This window comes from Anomaloglossus baeobatrachus, unplaced genomic scaffold (assembly GCF_048569485.1).
Source record: "Anomaloglossus baeobatrachus isolate aAnoBae1 unplaced genomic scaffold, aAnoBae1.hap1 Scaffold_255, whole genome shotgun sequence".
In the NCBI taxonomy this organism is placed as follows: Eukaryota; Metazoa; Chordata; class Amphibia; order Anura; family Aromobatidae; genus Anomaloglossus; species Anomaloglossus baeobatrachus.
In genome coordinates, this window is record NW_027442118.1 from 17,213 (window position 1) to 35,351 (window position 18,139).

Here is an 18,139-nt window from a genome sequence, read left to right on the forward strand (position 1 = left end):
ACGGACAGGACAGGTTGCCTGACTTTCCGTCACTGCCACCCTTTGCCATCCTTACCCGTAGAAAGCCCTTTCATCATCCCCAAACCCTAATCTTTTCCCTTTCCTTCCCAGCCCCCAAACCCTGCCCTCTGTACCTTTCTCACCACCCGCTTCCCTTCTCATGTCATCCCCCTACCACCCGGGAAAAAAAGAGATTGCCCCCTCCTTCCACTAGCCCACCCTCCCACCCAAAGAACAACTTCTTCTGCGCAGCTTGTTTTCTAGGCAGCAGCGCTATTGTGATGTCATCGGGGGGCATTGTGACAAGCCGCCAGTGTTCCGTCTCTTCATGTTGTGCACAGTTCAAACGGAAAATACATCAACAGGCAGACTACAGAAAAGCTTACTATCAAAGGTTAGAGGGGGGCTTTCTCAGAGGGCTTTTTACAGTTTTTCTATTCCCAATTAGCCGTTTAAGTGTACTTATTGAAAGTAGTAATTCTTTCATAGGCCGCCCTTTCTTAGTATTTGACGTTCCTTATATTGCGGTATGAGGCTTCGCAGTAGGTTGCAAACATTCATCACCCATGACTGTCCCCAATTGAGCTCAGAAGCTCAATGTCTATCATGACCTCTCTTTTAGAATGTCCAAGAGCAAGCAAACTATTCCTCCAGGAGAGGGCGCCAACAGACTACTAAAGAGATCATCATTACTCAAAGAAAACCCCAAAAACCAATGCATGATAGGAATAAACAGGTAACTTTCTTTGGAGTGGAAGCGGAGAGATCGCACCAGATGCCAATTCTAGATGTTATCACACCTGTGGTCACTGCAGCAGCAGGTGAATCCACTTTGTCCAAAAGGGATCTATTCCATTCAATTGCAAATGATCTAGATAAGACAGAGAACTGCAGCACGGGGACATAGCCGAGTTGGTCAGGTTGAGTGGTGATGAGTTTGCTATTTGGATGAATAAAGAAAGTCAAAAGTGTGAAAGATAAAAAACAAAAGGAGGAAGTGTGAAAAGTGAATGGGCCAAATTGAGGTGCATATGAAGACGTATGCTTTCTTCCAATTCATTAAATCGGGCTAATATGAATCAGGTGAATTGAGTTCTGCTTTTGGAAACTGGGTTAAGAAGGGGTGCACCGTTCCTGGAGGTACTGCAATACCAGGTCAATGCGTGGAGTGGACAGAGCAAGCTCTTTTTCCATCTCCCTGTTCTAAAAATCCATTTAATATATGGTCCCCAGATAGGGGACGTATCAGATATTAAACTGATAAGAACAGATACTACACTTGATCTTAGCCAAAAGGCCGAGAAGCGATAACCAGAATTGGTTTGGGCCTCGAGTGGCACCCTGGCCTATGCCGGACACATCTTAGGGAGAGAGAGCGAGAGGGAGACAAACCCACGCCTACACAAGACATTTTGTCACCCAAGCCAACCCTTGAAAAGGCTGCTTTGCAGAGCCAAAACAAGAAGAATGGTGCGTTTTGCAGCCGCCGCCCACTGCAATGAATCTGAATAACTCCTCCTTTAGGGCGCAAGCAACTCCCCTCCCCCTTGCAGTCTTTCCAATTCACGATACAAAAAGACGGACAGGACAGGTTGCCTGACTTTCCGTCACTGCCACCCTTTGCCATCCTTACCCGTAGAAAGCCCTTTCATCATCCCCAAACCCTAATCTTTTCCCTTTCCTTCCCAGCCCCCAAACCCTGCCCTCTGTACCTTTCTCACCACCCGCTTCCCTTCTCCTGTCATCCCCCTACCACCCGGGAAAAAAAGAGATTGCCCCCTCCTTCCACTAGCCCACCCTCCCACCCAAAGAACAACTTCTTCTGCGCAGCTTGTTTTCTAGGCAGCAGCGCTATTGTGATGTCATCGGGGGGCATTGTGACAAGCCGCCAGTGTTCCGTCTCTTCATGTTGTGCACAGTTCAAACGGAAAATACATCAACAGGCAGACTACAGAAAAGCTTACTATCAAAGGTTAGAGGGGGGCTTTCTCAGAGGGCTTTTTACAGTTTTTCTATTCCCAATTAGCCGTTTAAGTGTACTTATTGAAAGTAGTAATTCTTTCATAGGCCGCCCTTTCTTAGTATTTGACGTTCCTTATATTGCGGTATGAGGCTTCGCAGTAGGTTGCAAACATTCATCACCCATGACTGTCCCCAATTGAGCTCAGAAGCTCAATGTCTATCATGACCTCTCTTTTAGAATGTCCAAGAGCAAGCAAACTATTCCTCCAGGAGAGGGCGCCAACAGACTACTAAAGAGATCATCATTACTCAAAGAAAACCCCAAAAACCAATGCATGATAGGAATAAACAGGTAACTTTCTTTGGAGTGGAAGCGGAGAGATCGCACCAGATGCCAATTCTAGATGTTATCACACCTGTGGTCACTGCAGCAGCAGGTGAATCCACTTTGTCCAAAAGGGATCTATTCCATTCAATTGCAAATGATCTAGATAAGACAGAGAACTGCAGCACGGGGACATAGCCGAGTTGGTCAGGTTGAGTGGTGATGAGTTTGCTATTTGGATGAATAAAGAAAGTCAAAAGTGTGAAAGATAAAAAACAAAAGGAGGAAGTGTGAAAAGTGAATGGGCCAAATTGAGGTGCATATGAAGACGTATGCTTTCTTCCAATTCATTAAATCGGGCTAATATGAATCAGGTGAATTGAGTTCTGCTTTTGGAAACTGGGTTAAGAAGGGGTGCACCGTTCCTGGAGGTACTGCAATACCAGGTCAATGCGTGGAGTGGACAGAGCAAGCTCTTTTTCCATCTCCCTGTTCTAAAAATCCATTTAATATATGGTCCCCAGATAGGGGACGTATCAGATATTAAACTGATAAGAACAGATACTACACTTGATCTTAGCCAAAAGGCCGAGAAGCGATAACCAGAATTGGTTTGGGCCTCGAGTGGCACCCTGGCCTATGCCGGACACATCTTAGGGAGAGAGAGCGAGAGGGAGACAAACCCACGCTACACAAGACATTTTGTCACCCAAGCCAACCCTTGAAAAGGCTGCTTTGCAGAGCCAAAACAAGAAGAATGGTGCGTTTTGCAGCCGCCGCCCACTGCAATGAATCTGAATAACTCCTCCTTTAGGGCGCAAGCAACTCCCCTCCCCCTTGCAGTCTTTCCAATTCACGATACAAAAAGACGGACAGGACAGGTTGCCTGACTTTCCGTCACTGCCACCCTTTGCCATCCTTACCCGTAGAAAGCCCTTTCATCATCCCCAAACCCTAATCTTTTCCCTTTCCTTCCCAGCCCCCAAACCCTGCCCTCTGTACCTTTCTCACCACCCGCTTCCCTTCTCCTGTCATCCCCCTACCACCCGGGAAAAAAAGAGATTGCCCCCTCCTTCCACTAGCCCACCCTCCCACCCAAAGAACAACTTCTTCTGCGCAGCTTGTTTTCTAGGCAGCAGCGCTATTGTGATGTCATCGGGGGGCATTGTGACAAGCCGCCAGTGTTCCGTCTCTTCATGTTGTGCACAGTTCAAACGGAAAATACATCAACAGGCAGACTACAGAAAAGCTTACTATCAAAGGTTAGAGGGGGGCTTTCTCAGAGGGCTTTTTACAGTTTTTCTATTCCCAATTAGCCGTTTAAGTGTACTTATTGAAAGTAGTAATTCTTTCATAGGCCGCCCTTTCTTAGTATTTGACGTTCCTTATATTGCGGTATGAGGCTTCGCAGTAGGTTGCAAACATTCATCACCCATGACTGTCCCCAATTGAGCTCAGAAGCTCAATGTCTATCATGACCTCTCTTTTAGAATGTCCAAGAGCAAGCAAACTATTCCTCCAGGAGAGGGCGCCAACAGACTACTAAAGAGATCATCATTACTCAAAGAAAACCCCAAAAACCAATGCATGATAGGAATAAACAGGTAACTTTCTTTGGAGTGGAAGCGGAGAGATCGCACCAGATGCCAATTCTAGATGTTATCACACCTGTGGTCACTGCAGCAGCAGGTGAATCCACTTTGTCCAAAAGGGATCTATTCCATTCAATTGCAAATGATCTAGATAAGACAGAGAACTGCAGCACGGGGACATAGCCGAGTTGGTCAGGTTGAGTGGTGATGAGTTTGCTATTTGGATGAATAAAGAAAGTCAAAAGTGTGAAAGATAAAAAACAAAAGGAGGAAGTGTGAAAAGTGAATGGGCCAAATTGAGGTGCATATGAAGACGTATGCTTTCTTCCAATTCATTAAATCGGGCTAATATGAATCAGGTGAATTGAGTTCTGCTTTTGGAAACTGGGTTAAGAAGGGGTGCACCGTTCCTGGAGGTACTGCAATACCAGGTCAATGCGTGGAGTGGACAGAGCAAGCTCTTTTTCCATCTCCCTGTTCTAAAAATCCATTTAATATATGGTCCCCAGATAGGGGACGTATCAGATATTAAACTGATAAGAACAGATACTACACTTGATCTTAGCCAAAAGGCCGAGAAGCGATAACCAGAATTGGTTTGGGCCTCGAGTGGCACCCTGGCCTATGCCGGACACATCTTAGGGAGAGAGAGCGAGAGGGAGACAAACCCACGCCTACACAAGACATTTTGTCACCCAAGCCAACCCTTGAAAAGGCTGCTTTGCAGAGCCAAAACAAGAAGAATGGTGCGTTTTGCAGCCGCCGCCCACTGCAATGAATCTGAATAACTCCTCCTTTAGGGCGCAAGCAACTCCCCTCCCCCTTGCAGTCTTTCCAATTCACGATACAAAAAGACGGACAGGACAGGTTGCCTGACTTTCCTCACTGCCACCCTTTGCCATCCTTACCCGTAGAAAGCCCTTTCATCATCCCCAAACCCTAATCTTTTCCCTTTCCTTCCCAGCCCCCAAACCCTGCCCTCTGTACCTTTCTCACCACCCGCTTCCCTTCTCCTGTCATCCCCCTACCACCCGGGAAAAAAAGAGATTGCCCCCTCCTTCCACTAGCCCACCCTCCCACCCAAAGAACAACTTCTTCTGCGCAGCTTGTTTTCTAGGCAGCAGCGCTATTGTGATGTCATCGGGGGGCATTGTGACAAGCCGCCAGTGTTCCGTCTCTTCATGTTGTGCACAGTTCAAACGGAAAATACATCAACAGGCAGACTACAGAAAAGCTTACTATCAAAGGTTAGAGGGGGGCTTTCTCAGAGGGCTTTTTACAGTTTTTCTATTCCCAATTAGCCGTTTAAGTGTACTTATTGAAAGTAGTAATTCTTTCATAGGCCGCCCTTTCTTAGTATTTGACGTTCCTTATATTGCGGTATGAGGCTTCGCAGTAGGTTGCAAACATTCATCACCCATGACTGTCCCCAATTGAGCTCAGAAGCTCAATGTCTATCATGACCTCTCTTTTAGAATGTCCAAGAGCAAGCAAACTATTCCTCCAGGAGAGGGCGCCAACAGACTACTAAAGAGATCATCATTACTCAAAGAAAACCCCAAAAACCAATGCATGATAGGAATAAACAGGTAACTTTCTTTGGAGTGGAAGCGGAGAGATCGCACCAGATGCCAATTCTAGATGTTATCACACCTGTGGTCACTGCAGCAGCAGGTGAATCCACTTTGTCCAAAAGGGATCTATTCCATTCAATTGCAAATGATCTAGATAAGACAGAGAACTGCAGCACGGGGACATAGCCGAGTTGGTCAGGTTGAGTGGTGATGAGTTTGCTATTTGGATGAATAAAGAAAGTCAAAAGTGTGAAAGATAAAAAACAAAAGGAGGAAGTGTGAAAAGTGAATGGGCCAAATTGAGGTGCATATGAAGACGTATGCTTTCTTCCAATTCATTAAATCGGGCTAATATGAATCAGGTGAATTGAGTTCTGCTTTTGGAAACTGGGTTAAGAAGGGGTGCACCGTTCCTGGAGGTACTGCAATACCAGGTCAATGCGTGGAGTGGACAGAGCAAGCTCTTTTTCCATCTCCCTGTTCTAAAAATCCATTTAATATATGGTCCCCAGATAGGGGACGTATCAGATATTAAACTGATAAGAACAGATACTACACTTGATCTTAGCCAAAAGGCCGAGAAGCGATAACCAGAATTGGTTTGGGCCTCGAGTGGCACCCTGGCCTATGCCGGACACATCTTAGGGAGAGAGAGCGAGAGGGAGACAAACCCACGCCTACACAAGACATTTTGTCACCCAAGCCAACCCTTGAAAAGGCTGCTTTGCAGAGCCAAAACAAGAAGAATGGTGCGTTTTGCAGCCGCCGCCCACTGCAATGAATCTGAATAACTCCTCCTTTAGGGCGCAAGCAACTCCCCTCCCCCTTGCAGTCTTTCCAATTCACGATACAAAAAGACGGACAGGACAGGTTGCCTGACTTTCCGTCACTGCCACCCTTTGCCATCCTTACCCGTAGAAAGCCCTTTCATCATCCCCAAACCCTAATCTTTTCCCTTTCCTTCCCAGCCCCCAAACCCTGCCCTCTGTACCTTTCTCACCACCCGCTTCCCTTCTCCTGTCATCCCCCTACCACCCGGGAAAAAAAGAGATTGCCCCCTCCTTCCACTAGCCCACCCTCCCACCCAAAGAACAACTTCTTCTGCGCAGCTTGTTTTCTAGGCAGCAGCGCTATTGTGATGTCATCGGGGGGCATTGTGACAAGCCGCCAGTGTTCCGTCTCTTCATGTTGTGCACAGTTCAAACGGAAAATACATCAACAGGCAGACTACAGAAAAGCTTACTATCAAAGGTTAGAGGGGGGCTTTCTCAGAGGGCTTTTTACAGTTTTTCTATTCCCAATTAGCCGTTTAAGTGTACTTATTGAAAGTAGTAATTCTTTCATAGGCCGCCCTTTCTTAGTATTTGACGTTCCTTATATTGCGGTATGAGGCTTCGCAGTAGGTTGCAAACATTCATCACCCATGACTGTCCCCAATTGAGCTCAGAAGCTCAATGTCTATCATGACCTCTCTTTTAGAATGTCCAAGAGCAAGCAAACTATTCCTCCAGGAGAGGGCGCCAACAGACTACTAAAGAGATCATCATTACTCAAAGAAAACCCCAAAAACCAATGCATGATAGGAATAAACAGGTAACTTTCTTTGGAGTGGAAGCGGAGAGATCGCACCAGATGCCAATTCTAGATGTTATCACACCTGTGGTCACTGCAGCAGCAGGTGAATCCACTTTGTCCAAAAGGGATCTATTCCATTCAATTGCAAATGATCTAGATAAGACAGAGAACTGCAGCACGGGGACATAGCCGAGTTGGTCAGGTTGAGTGGTGATGAGTTTGCTATTTGGATGAATAAAGAAAGTCAAAAGTGTGAAAGATAAAAAACAAAAGGAGGAAGTGTGAAAAGTGAATGGGCCAAATTGAGGTGCATATGAAGACGTATGCTTTCTTCCAATTCATTAAATCGGGCTAATATGAATCAGGTGAATTGAGTTCTGCTTTTGGAAACTGGGTTAAGAAGGGGTGCACCGTTCCTGGAGGTACTGCAATACCAGGTCAATGCGTGGAGTGGACAGAGCAAGCTCTTTTTCCATCTCCCTGTTCTAAAAATCCATTTAATATATGGTCCCCAGATAGGGGACGTATCAGATATTAAACTGATAAGAACAGATACTACACTTGATCTTAGCCAAAAGGCCGAGAAGCGATAACCAGAATTGGTTTGGGCCTCGAGTGGCACCCTGGCCTATGCCGGACACATCTTAGGGAGAGAGAGCGAGAGGGAGACAAACCCACGCCTACACAAGACATTTTGTCACCCAAGCCAACCCTTGAAAAGGCTGCTTTGCAGAGCCAAAACAAGAAGAATGGTGCGTTTTGCAGCCGCCGCCCACTGCAATGAATCTGAATAACTCCTCCTTTAGGGCGCAAGCAACTCCCCTCCCCCTTGCAGTCTTTCCAATTCACGATACAAAAAGACGGACAGGACAGGTTGCCTGACTTTCCGTCACTGCCACCCTTTGCCATCCTTACCCGTAGAAAGCCCTTTCATCATCCCCAAACCCTAATCTTTTCCCTTTCCTTCCCAGCCCCCAAACCCTGCCCTCTGTACCTTTCTCACCACCCGCTTCCCTTCTCCTGTCATCCCCCTACCACCCGGGAAAAAAAGAGATTGCCCCCTCCTTCCACTAGCCCACCCTCCCACCCAAAGAACAACTTCTTCTGCGCAGCTTGTTTTCTAGGCAGCAGCGCTATTGTGATGTCATCGGGGGGCATTGTGACAAGCCACCAGTGTTCCGTCTCTTCATGTTGTGCACAGTTCAAACGGAAAATACATCAACAGGCAGACTACAGAAAAGCTTACTATCAAAGGTTAGAGGGGGGCTTTCTCAGAGGGCTTTTTACAGTTTTTCTATTCCCAATTAGCCGTTTAAGTGTACTTATTGAAAGTAGTAATTCTTTCATAGGCCGCCCTTTCTTAGTATTTGACGTTCCTTATATTGCGGTATGAGGCTTCGCAGTAGGTTGCAAACATTCATCACCCATGACTGTCCCCAATTGAGCTCAGAAGCTCAATGTCTATCATGACCTCTCTTTTAGAATGTCCAAGAGCAAGCAAACTATTCCTCCAGGAGAGGGCGCCAACAGACTACTAAAGAGATCATCATTACTCAAAGAAAACCCCAAAAACCAATGCATGATAGGAATAAACAGGTAACTTTCTTTGGAGTGGAAGCGGAGAGATCGCACCAGATGCCAATTCTAGATGTTATCACACCTGTGGTCACTGCAGCAGCAGGTGAATCCACTTTGTCCAAAAGGGATCTATTCCATTCAATTGCAAATGATCTAGATAAGACAGAGAACTGCAGCACGGGGACATAGCCGAGTTGGTCAGGTTGAGTGGTGATGAGTTTGCTATTTGGATGAATAAAGAAAGTCAAAAGTGTGAAAGATAAAAAACAAAAGGAGGAAGTGTGAAAAGTGAATGGGCCAAATTGAGGTGCATATGAAGACGTATGCTTTCTTCCAATTCATTAAATCGGGCTAATATGAATCAGGTGAATTGAGTTCTGCTTTTGGAAACTGGGTTAAGAAGGGGTGCACCGTTCCTGGAGGTACTGCAATACCAGGTCAATGCGTGGAGTGGACAGAGCAAGCTCTTTTTCCATCTCCCTGTTCTAAAAATCCATTTAATATATGGTCCCCAGATAGGGGACGTATCAGATATTAAACTGATAAGAACAGATACTACACTTGATCTTAGCCAAAAGGCCGAGAAGCGATAACCAGAATTGGTTTGGGCCTCGAGTGGCACCCTGGCCTATGCCGGACACATCTTAGGGAGAGAGAGCGAGAGGGAGACAAACCCACGCCTACACAAGACATTTTGTCACCCAAGCCAACCCTTGAAAAGGCTGCTTTGCAGAGCCAAAACAAGAAGAATGGTGCGTTTTGCAGCCGCCGCCCACTGCAATGAATCTGAATAACTCCTCCTTTAGGGCGCAAGCAACTCCCCTCCCCCTTGCAGTCTTTCCAATTCACGATACAAAAAGACGGACAGGACAGGTTGCCTGACTTTCCGTCACTGCCACCCTTTGCCATCCTTACCCGTAGAAAGCCCTTTCATCATCCCCAAACCCTAATCTTTTCCCTTTCCTTCCCAGCCCCCAAACCCTGCCCTCTGTACCTTTCTCACCACCCGCTTCCCTTCTCCTGTCATCCCCCTACCACCCGGGAAAAAAAGAGATTGCCCCCTCCTTCCACTAGCCCACCCTCCCACCCAAAGAACAACTTCTTCTGCGCAGCTTGTTTTCTAGGCAGCAGCGCTATTGTGATGTCATCGGGGGGCATTGTGACAAGCCGCCAGTGTTCCGTCTCTTCATGTTGTGCACAGTTCAAACGGAAAATACATCAACAGGCAGACTACAGAAAAGCTTACTATCAAAGGTTAGAGGGGGGCTTTCTCAGAGGGCTTTTTACAGTTTTTCTATTCCCAATTAGCCGTTTAAGTGTACTTATTGAAAGTAGTAATTCTTTCATAGGCCGCCCTTTCTTAGTATTTGACGTTCCTTATATTGCGGTATGAGGCTTCGCAGTAGGTTGCAAACATTCATCACCCATGACTGTCCCCAATTGAGCTCAGAAGCTCAATGTCTATCATGACCTCTCTTTTAGAATGTCCAAGAGCAAGCAAACTATTCCTCCAGGAGAGGGCGCCAACAGACTACTAAAGAGATCATCATTACTCAAAGAAAACCCCAAAAACCAATGCATGATAGGAATAAACAGGTAACTTTCTTTGGAGTGGAAGCGGAGAGATCGCACCAGATGCCAATTCTAGATGTTATCACACCTGTGGTCACTGCAGCAGCAGGTGAATCCACTTTGTCCAAAAGGGATCTATTCCATTCAATTGCAAATGATCTAGATAAGACAGAGAACTGCAGCACGGGGACATAGCCGAGTTGGTCAGGTTGAGTGGTGATGAGTTTGCTATTTGGATGAATAAAGAAAGTCAAAAGTGTGAAAGATAAAAAACAAAAGGAGGAAGTGTGAAAAGTGAATGGGCCAAATTGAGGTGCATATGAAGACGTATGCTTTCTTCCAATTCATTAAATCGGGCTAATATGAATCAGGTGAATTGAGTTCTGCTTTTGGAAACTGGGTTAAGAAGGGGTGCACCGTTCCTGGAGGTACTGCAATACCAGGTCAATGCGTGGAGTGGACAGAGCAAGCTCTTTTTCCATCTCCCTGTTCTAAAAATCCATTTAATATATGGTCCCCAGATAGGGGACGTATCAGATATTAAACTGATAAGAACAGATACTACACTTGATCTTAGCCAAAAGGCCGAGAAGCGATAACCAGAATTGGTTTGGGCCTCGAGTGGCACCCTGGCCTATGCCGGACACATCTTAGGGAGAGAGAGCGAGAGGGAGACAAACCCACGCCTACACAAGACATTTTGTCACCCAAGCCAACCCTTGAAAAGGCTGCTTTGCAGAGCCAAAACAAGAAGAATGGTGCGTTTTGCAGCCGCCGCCCACTGCAATGAATCTGAATAACTCCTCCTTTAGGGCGCAAGCAACTCCCCTCCCCCTTGCAGTCTTTCCAATTCACGATACAAAAAGACGGACAGGACAGGTTGCCTGACTTTCCGTCACTGCCACCCTTTGCCATCCTTACCCGTAGAAAGCCCTTTCATCATCCCCAAACCCTAATCTTTTCCCTTTCCTTCCCAGCCCCCAAACCCTGCCCTCTGTACCTTTCTCACCACCCGCTTCCCTTCTCCTGTCATCCCCCTACCACCCGGGAAAAAAAGAGATTGCCCCCTCCTTCCACTAGCCCACCCTCCCACCCAAAGAACAACTTCTTCTGCGCAGCTTGTTTTCTAGGCAGCAGCGCTATTGTGATGTCATCGGGGGGCATTGTGACAAGCCGCCAGTGTTCCGTCTCTTCATGTTGTGCACAGTTCAAACGGAAAATACATCAACAGGCAGACTACAGAAAAGCTTACTATCAAAGGTTAGAGGGGGGCTTTCTCAGAGGGCTTTTTACAGTTTTTCTATTCCCAATTAGCCGTTTAAGTGTACTTATTGAAAGTAGTAATTCTTTCATAGGCCGCCCTTTCTTAGTATTTGACGTTCCTTATATTGCGGTATGAGGCTTCGCAGTAGGTTGCAAACATTCATCACCCATGACTGTCCCCAATTGAGCTCAGAAGCTCAATGTCTATCATGACCTCTCTTTTAGAATGTCCAAGAGCAAGCAAACTATTCCTCCAGGAGAGGGCGCCAACAGACTACTAAAGAGATCATCATTACTCAAAGAAAACCCCAAAAACCAATGCATGATAGGAATAAACAGGTAACTTTCTTTGGAGTGGAAGCGGAGAGATCGCACCAGATGCCAATTCTAGATGTTATCACACCTGTGGTCACTGCAGCAGCAGGTGAATCCACTTTGTCCAAAAGGGATCTATTCCATTCAATTGCAAATGATCTAGATAAGACAGAGAACTGCAGCACGGGGACATAGCCGAGTTGGTCAGGTTGAGTGGTGATGAGTTTGCTATTTGGATGAATAAAGAAAGTCAAAAGTGTGAAAGATAAAAAACAAAAGGAGGAAGTGTGAAAAGTGAATGGGCCAAATTGAGGTGCATATGAAGACGTATGCTTTCTTCCAATTCATTAAATCGGGCTAATATGAATCAGGTGAATTGAGTTCTGCTTTTGGAAACTGGGTTAAGAAGGGGTGCACCGTTCCTGGAGGTACTGCAATACCAGGTCAATGCGTGGAGTGGACAGAGCAAGCTCTTTTTCCATCTCCCTGTTCTAAAAATCCATTTAATATATGGTCCCCAGATAGGGGACGTATCAGATATTAAACTGATAAGAACAGATACTACACTTGATCTTAGCCAAAAGGCCGAGAAGCGATAACCAGAATTGGTTTGGGCCTCGAGTGGCACCCTGGCCTATGCCGGACACATCTTAGGGAGAGAGAGCGAGAGGGAGACAAACCCACGCCTACACAAGACATTTTGTCACCCAAGCCAACCCTTGAAAAGGCTGCTTTGCAGAGCCAAAACAAGAAGAATGGTGCGTTTTGCAGCCGCCGCCCACTGCAATGAATCTGAATAACTCCTCCTTTAGGGCGCAAGCAACTCCCCTCCCCCTTGCAGTCTTTCCAATTCACGATACAAAAAGACGGACAGGACAGGTTGCCTGACTTTCCGTCACTGCCACCCTTTGCCATCCTTACCCGTAGAAAGCCCTTTCATCATCCCCAAACCCTAATCTTTTCCCTTTCCTTCCCAGCCCCCAAACCCTGCCCTCTGTACCTTTCTCACCACCCGCTTCCCTTCTCCTGTCATCCCCCTACCACCCGGGAAAAAAAGAGATTGCCCCCTCCTTCCACTAGCCCACCCTCCCACCCAAAGAACAACTTCTTCTGCGCAGCTTGTTTTCTAGGCAGCAGCGCTATTGTGATGTCATCGGGGGGCATTGTGACAAGCCGCCAGTGTTCCGTCTCTTCATGTTGTGCACAGTTCAAACGGAAAATACATCAACAGGCAGACTACAGAAAAGCTTACTATCAAAGGTTAGAGGGGGGCTTTCTCAGAGGGCTTTTTACAGTTTTTCTATTCCCAATTAGCCGTTTAAGTGTACTTATTGAAAGTAGTAATTCTTTCATAGGCCGCCCTTTCTTAGTATTTGACGTTCCTTATATTGCGGTATGAGGCTTCGCAGTAGGTTGCAAACATTCATCACCCATGACTGTCCCCAATTGAGCTCAGAAGCTCAATGTCTATCATGACCTCTCTTTTAGAATGTCCAAGAGCAAGCAAACTATTCCTCCAGGAGAGGGCGCCAACAGACTACTAAAGAGATCATCATTACTCAAAGAAAACCCCAAAAACCAATGCATGATAGGAATAAACAGGTAACTTTCTTTGGAGTGGAAGCGGAGAGATCGCACCAGATGCCAATTCTAGATGTTATCACACCTGTGGTCACTGCAGCAGCAGGTGAATCCACTTTGTCCAAAAGGGATCTATTCCATTCAATTGCAAATGATCTAGATAAGACAGAGAACTGCAGCACGGGGACATAGCCGAGTTGGTCAGGTTGAGTGGTGATGAGTTTGCTATTTGGATGAATAAAGAAAGTCAAAAGTGTGAAAGATAAAAAACAAAAGGAGGAAGTGTGAAAAGTGAATGGGCCAAATTGAGGTGCATATGAAGACGTATGCTTTCTTCCAATTCATTAAATCGGGCTAATATGAATCAGGTGAATTGAGTTCTGCTTTTGGAAACTGGGTTAAGAAGGGGTGCACCGTTCCTGGAGGTACTGCAATACCAGGTCAATGCGTGGAGTGGACAGAGCAAGCTCTTTTTCCATCTCCCTGTTCTAAAAATCCATTTAATATATGGTCCCCAGATAGGGGACGTATCAGATATTAAACTGATAAGAACAGATACTACACTTGATCTTAGCCAAAAGGCCGAGAAGCGATAACCAGAATTGGTTTGGGCCTCGAGTGGCACCCTGGCCTATGCCGGACACATCTTAGGGAGAGAGAGCGAGAGGGAGACAAACCCACGCCTACACAAGACATTTTGTCACCCAAGCCAACCCTTGAAAAGGCTGCTTTGCAGAGCCAAAACAAGAAGAATGGTGCGTTTTGCAGCCGCCGCCCACTGCAATGAATCTGAATAACTCCTCCTTTAGGGCGCAAGCAACTCCCCTCCCCCTTGCAGTCTTTCCAATTCACGATACAAAAAGACGGACAGGACAGGTTGCCTGACTTTCCGTCACTGCCACCCTTTGCCATCCTTACCCGTAGAAAGCCCTTTCATCATCCCCAAACCCTAATCTTTTCCCTTTCCTTCCCAGCCCCCAAACCCTGCCCTCTGTACCTTTCTCACCACCCGCTTCCCTTCTCCTGTCATCCCCCTACCACCCGGGAAAAAAAGAGATTGCCCCCTCCTTCCACTAGCCCACCCTCCCACCCAAAGAACAACTTCTTCTGCGCAGCTTGTTTTCTAGGCAGCAGCGCTATTGTGATGTCATCGGGGGGCATTGTGACAAGCCGCCAGTGTTCCGTCTCTTCATGTTGTGCACAGTTCAAACGGAAAATACATCAACAGGCAGACTACAGAAAAGCTTACTATCAAAGGTTAGAGGGGGGCTTTCTCAGAGGGCTTTTTACAGTTTTTCTATTCCCAATTAGCCGTTTAAGTGTACTTATTGAAAGTAGTAATTCTTTCATAGGCCGCCCTTTCTTAGTATTTGACGTTCCTTATATTGCGGTATGAGGCTTCGCAGTAGGTTGCAAACATTCATCACCCATGACTGTCCCCAATTGAGCTCAGAAGCTCAATGTCTATCATGACCTCTCTTTTAGAATGTCCAAGAGCAAGCAAACTATTCCTCCAGGAGAGGGCGCCAACAGACTACTAAAGAGATCATCATTACTCAAAGAAAACCCCAAAAACCAATGCATGATAGGAATAAACAGGTAACTTTCTTTGGAGTGGAAGCGGAGAGATCGCACCAGATGCCAATTCTAGATGTTATCACACCTGTGGTCACTGCAGCAGCAGGTGAATCCACTTTGTCCAAAAGGGATCTATTCCATTCAATTGCAAATGATCTAGATAAGACAGAGAACTGCAGCACGGGGACATAGCCGAGTTGGTCAGGTTGAGTGGTGATGAGTTTGCTATTTGGATGAATAAAGAAAGTCAAAAGTGTGAAAGATAAAAAACAAAAGGAGGAAGTGTGAAAAGTGAATGGGCCAAATTGAGGTGCATATGAAGACGTATGCTTTCTTCCAATTCATTAAATCGGGCTAATATGAATCAGGTGAATTGAGTTCTGCTTTTGGAAACTGGGTTAAGAAGGGGTGCACCGTTCCTGGAGGTACTGCAATACCAGGTCAATGCGTGGAGTGGACAGAGCAAGCTCTTTTTCCATCTCCCTGTTCTAAAAATCCATTTAATATATGGTCCCCAGATAGGGGACGTATCAGATATTAAACTGATAAGAACAGATACTACACTTGATCTTAGCCAAAAGGCCGAGAAGCGATAACCAGAATTGGTTTGGGCCTCGAGTGGCACCCTGGCCTATGCCGGACACATCTTAGGGAGAGAGAGCGAGAGGGAGACAAACCCACGCCTACACAAGACATTTTGTCACCCAAGCCAACCCTTGAAAAGGCTGCTTTGCAGAGCCAAAACAAGAAGAATGGTGCGTTTTGCAGCCGCCGCCCACTGCAATGAATCTGAATAACTCCTCCTTTAGGGCGCAAGCAACTCCCCTCCCCCTTGCAGTCTTTCCAATTCACGATACAAAAAGACGGACAGGACAGGTTGCCTGACTTTCCGTCACTGCCACCCTTTGCCATCCTTACCCGTAGAAAGCCCTTTCATCATCCCCAAACCCTAATCTTTTCCCTTTCCTTCCCAGCCCCCAAACCCTGCCCTCTGTACCTTTCTCACCACCCGCTTCCCTTCTCCTGTCATCCCCCTACCACCCGGGAAAAAAAGAGATTGCCCCCTCCTTCCACTAGCCCACCCTCCCACCCAAAGAACAACTTCTTCTGCGCAGCTTGTTTTCTAGGCAGCAGCGCTATTGTGATGTCATCGGGGGGCATTGTGACAAGCCGCCAGTGTTCCGTCTCTTCATGTTGTGCACAGTTCAAACGGAAAATACATCAACAGGCAGACTACAGAAAAGCTTACTATCAAAGGTTAGAGGGGGGCTTTCTCAGAGGGCTTTTTACAGTTTTTCTATTCCCAATTAGCCGTTTAAGTGTACTTATTGAAAGTAGTAATTCTTTCATAGGCCGCCCTTTCTTAGTATTTGACGTTCCTTATATTGCGGTATGAGGCTTCGCAGTAGGTTGCAAACATTCATCACCCATGACTGTCCCCAATTGAGCTCAGAAGCTCAATGTCTATCATGACCTCTCTTTTAGAATGTCCAAGAGCAAGCAAACTATTCCTCCAGGAGAGGGCGCCAACAGACTACTAAAGAGATCATCATTACTCAAAGAAAACCCCAAAAACCAATGCATGATAGGAATAAACAGGTAACTTTCTTTGGAGTGGAAGCGGAGAGATCGCACCAGATGCCAATTCTAGATGTTATCACACCTGTGGTCACTGCAGCAGCAGGTGAATCCACTTTGTCCAAAAGGGATCTATTCCATTCAATTGCAAATGATCTAGATAAGACAGAGAACTGCAGCACGGGGACATAGCCGAGTTGGTCAGGTTGAGTGGTGATGAGTTTGCTATTTGGATGAATAAAGAAAGTCAAAAGTGTGAAAGATAAAAAACAAAAGGAGGAAGTGTGAAAAGTGAATGGGCCAAATTGAGGTGCATATGAAGACGTATGCTTTCTTCCAATTCATTAAATCGGGCTAATATGAATCAGGTGAATTGAGTTCTGCTTTTGGAAACTGGGTTAAGAAGGGGTGCACCGTTCCTGGAGGTACTGCAATACCAGGTCAATGCGTGGAGTGGACAGAGCAAGCTCTTTTTCCATCTCCCTGTTCTAAAAATCCATTTAATATATGGTCCCCAGATAGGGGACGTATCAGATATTAAACTGATAAGAACAGATACTACACTTGATCTTAGCCAAAAGGCCGAGAAGCGATAACCAGAATTGGTTTGGGCCTCGAGTGGCACCCTGGCCTATGCCGGACACATCTTAGGGAGAGAGAGCGAGAGGGAGACAAACCCACGCCTACACAAGACATTTTGTCACCCAAGCCAACCCTTGAAAAGGCTGCTTTGCAGAGCCAAAACAAGAAGAATGGTGCGTTTTGCAGCCGCCGCCCACTGCAATGAATCTGAATAACTCCTCCTTTAGGGCGCAAGCAACTCCCCTCCCCCTTGCAGTCTTTCCAATTCACGATACAAAAAGACGGACAGGACAGGTTGCCTGACTTTCCGTCACTGCCACCCTTTGCCATCCTTACCCGTAGAAAGCCCTTTCATCATCCCCAAACCCTAATCTTTTCCCTTTCCTTCCCAGCCCCCAAACCCTGCCCTCTGTACCTTTCTCACCACCCGCTTCCCTTCTCCTGTCATCCCCCTACCACCCGGGAAAAAAAGAGATTGCCCCCTCCTTCCACTAGCCCACCCTCCCACCCAAAGAACAACTTCTTCTGCGCAGCTTGTTTTCTAGGCAGCAGCGCTATTGTGATGTCATCGGGGGGCATTGTGACAAGCCGCCAGTGTTCCGTCTCTTCATGTTGTGCACAGTTCAAACGGAAAATACATCAACAGGCAGACTACAGAAAAGCTTACTATCAAAGGTTAGAGGGGGGCTTTCTCAGAGGGCTTTTTACAGTTTTTCTATTCCCAATTAGCCGTTTAAGTGTACTTATTGAAAGTAGTAATTCTTTCATAGGCCGCCCTTTCTTAGTATTTGACGTTCCTTATATTGCGGTATGAGGCTTCGCAGTAGGTTGCAAACATTCATCACCCATGACTGTCCCCAATTGAGCTCAGAAGCTCAATGTCTATCATGACCTCTCTTTTAGAATGTCCAAGAGCAAGCAAACTATTCCTCCAGGAGAGGGCGCCAACAGACTACTAAAGAGATCATCATTACTCAAAGAAAACCCCAAAAACCAATGCATGATAGGAATAAACAGGTAACTTTCTTTGGAGTGGAAGCGGAGAGATCGCACCAGATGCCAAT

The 18,139-nt window shown here is 46.4% G+C and overlaps 11 non-coding genes across 11 annotated transcripts; all 11 read right to left on the bottom strand.

Annotated features, from left to right (window-relative positions):
* Positions 1-1,118: 1,118 nt before the first annotated feature.
* On the bottom strand, positions 1,119-1,309 carry LOC142263055 (U2 spliceosomal RNA). The gene has a single exon (XR_012730269.1). It is a non-coding gene; the product is annotated as a U2 spliceosomal RNA (small nuclear RNA).
* Positions 1,310-2,696: 1,387 nt separating this feature from the next.
* On the bottom strand, positions 2,697-2,887 carry LOC142263067 (U2 spliceosomal RNA). The gene has a single exon (XR_012730280.1). It is a non-coding gene; the product is annotated as a U2 spliceosomal RNA (small nuclear RNA).
* A 1,386-nt stretch (positions 2,888-4,273) lies between these two features.
* On the bottom strand, positions 4,274-4,464 carry LOC142263079 (U2 spliceosomal RNA). Its single transcript, XR_012730291.1, has one exon. It is a non-coding gene; the product is annotated as a U2 spliceosomal RNA (small nuclear RNA).
* A 1,386-nt stretch (positions 4,465-5,850) lies between these two features.
* Positions 5,851-6,041, bottom strand: LOC142263092 (U2 spliceosomal RNA). The gene has a single exon (XR_012730303.1). It is a non-coding gene; the product is annotated as a U2 spliceosomal RNA (small nuclear RNA).
* A 1,387-nt stretch (positions 6,042-7,428) lies between these two features.
* On the bottom strand, positions 7,429-7,619 carry LOC142263104 (U2 spliceosomal RNA). Its single transcript, XR_012730314.1, has one exon. It is a non-coding gene; the product is annotated as a U2 spliceosomal RNA (small nuclear RNA).
* A 1,387-nt stretch (positions 7,620-9,006) lies between these two features.
* LOC142263116 (U2 spliceosomal RNA) lies at positions 9,007-9,197 on the bottom strand. The gene has a single exon (XR_012730325.1). It is a non-coding gene; the product is annotated as a U2 spliceosomal RNA (small nuclear RNA).
* A 1,387-nt stretch (positions 9,198-10,584) lies between these two features.
* On the bottom strand, positions 10,585-10,775 carry LOC142263128 (U2 spliceosomal RNA). The gene has a single exon (XR_012730334.1). It is a non-coding gene; the product is annotated as a U2 spliceosomal RNA (small nuclear RNA).
* Positions 10,776-12,162: 1,387 nt separating this feature from the next.
* LOC142263141 (U2 spliceosomal RNA) lies at positions 12,163-12,353 on the bottom strand. Its single transcript, XR_012730338.1, has one exon. It is a non-coding gene; the product is annotated as a U2 spliceosomal RNA (small nuclear RNA).
* Positions 12,354-13,740: 1,387 nt separating this feature from the next.
* On the bottom strand, positions 13,741-13,931 carry LOC142263153 (U2 spliceosomal RNA). Its single transcript, XR_012730349.1, has one exon. It is a non-coding gene; the product is annotated as a U2 spliceosomal RNA (small nuclear RNA).
* A 1,387-nt stretch (positions 13,932-15,318) lies between these two features.
* Positions 15,319-15,509, bottom strand: LOC142263165 (U2 spliceosomal RNA). Its single transcript, XR_012730356.1, has one exon. It is a non-coding gene; the product is annotated as a U2 spliceosomal RNA (small nuclear RNA).
* Positions 15,510-16,896: 1,387 nt separating this feature from the next.
* LOC142263177 (U2 spliceosomal RNA) lies at positions 16,897-17,087 on the bottom strand. Its single transcript, XR_012730357.1, has one exon. It is a non-coding gene; the product is annotated as a U2 spliceosomal RNA (small nuclear RNA).
* Between the last annotated feature and the right edge of the window lie 1,052 nt (positions 17,088-18,139).